The following is a 1754-nucleotide window of genomic DNA, read 5'->3' as shown; positions in this document are numbered from 1 at the left end:
GATTTATGACAAATCATGACTATTGAAAGATAGATGCGAAGGTAAATGAAGTTAATGAAGGTGAAATGATGATATTTCTGTTTGTAGTTTTATTAGAGTTCCATGCCTGAGATTATCTCTGCCTCTCTTCTATCTATGATCTAATATATGATAAATTGAGCGTCAATAAAAAGCGCTAAGTATGATACGAAAATCGTTGATTTTTCAATGAATTAAATCATAAGAGGTTATATGTCAGGGTCAATAATTTACGTTACAATGCCTTTACGGTGTGTGAGCGACATTTGTCGGACGATGACTGGCTGATGCAACGCAAAGGTGCCGGTGTGAAAATCAGCCAACGTACACTAGTGGCCAAAAAAAAGTAGACATGCAAATATATTCACATACATTTTTTAATTTTAAGTTATTGTATGTCTTTATAGTATTTACTGATTTAAAATAAAAAAAAATCAAATTAATGCTTGCCTATATACACTGTAGTTTATTTCAATTGTCCCTCATATGAAAAGTAAAAATTCTATTCGAAGTTATGTAAAATGTTTGTTCATTTCAAAATCTTTTATAAAGGAAACAGCACTTATCGCAATTTCATTCATTATTTTTGTGACGTTAAAAGTTACTAACGGATGATAAATATTATGTTGTAATAATTCTGGACGATGTTATTGCAACTGAGTGTAACTACTAAGCATGCTGACTTAGCAAAATATCGTTTTTTGTTTAATATAACGAAGATGGCATTAGTAATATAAACCTTACGTATATAGGATTAAGGTTTTTATTGCGATGTAAAGTTTAAATGCATCGTAGGTTTCAATGAAAGAGGATTAATTAGTGATTTAGACCACATCTTCATTTCTTAGCTACCTGACTCTTGAGTATGTTTATTTTGTTTTATTAAAAGGTGCTTTATAATGGACTCTGGTGAGATGTTATTGTGTCGACAACTTGCAACTTAATTCTTCGTCCCTTAAGTGTATTAAGGAAAATTCTTATATGAGTCAAAAACCAAAGCAATTGATAAAAGGTATTGTAAATATGTTATACATTTTATGTTGCCATAGCAATAGGGGAAATCCTTTGTACGGTACAAGTTATAAAAAACAATGTCTGGATAATCTTACTAATTCTTACTAATATTATAAATGCGAAAGGTTAGATTCATGGATTATTAGAGTCTGCAGCCTAAACGGCTAAACGGAACTTGATGAAATATGGCAAAATGAAGGGGATAGTCTGGAAACACACATACGCCAGTTACTTTTGTTTTTTGACCCACTTCCCAAAAGAAGAAGGTACTCAAGTTGTCTGTATGTTTTTTTTTAATTGTGGACGTACTAGACGGAGACGCGGGCGAAAGCTAGAAGAAAAACAAATGATTATTTTGGTATGTTGGTAAATTGATCACTGGTAATGTAACTGCTGCTACGTAAAAATAGTTACCTATAGGTAATGCAATAAAGATTTCTTGTATACTTAAAAGAGAACTACACAAGAAAACTTAGGGACCTTGAAAGGAAATACAGTTTTGATATTCTTTGGTGTTGCAGTTTATAAAATCAAGGCTTAATTTCTTTCTTAAATACTTTATTATAATTTCGATAAAAGGTTACAAGCAATGTTCAATAGACATACATAATAGAACAAAAGTAACCCACATAAAAACATCAATCTAAAGAGGAACTAAAGCGTTATTACATCATAATTTATAGTACAATGATTCATTCCATGCAATCCGCTATGCGGCTAAA

Source organism: Papilio polytes, unplaced genomic scaffold (assembly GCF_000836215.1).
Source record: "Papilio polytes unplaced genomic scaffold, Ppol_1.0 DF823935.1, whole genome shotgun sequence".
Lineage (NCBI taxonomy): Eukaryota > Metazoa > Arthropoda > Insecta > Lepidoptera > Papilionidae > Papilio > Papilio polytes.
Note: the sequence above shows the minus strand (reverse complement) of the source record.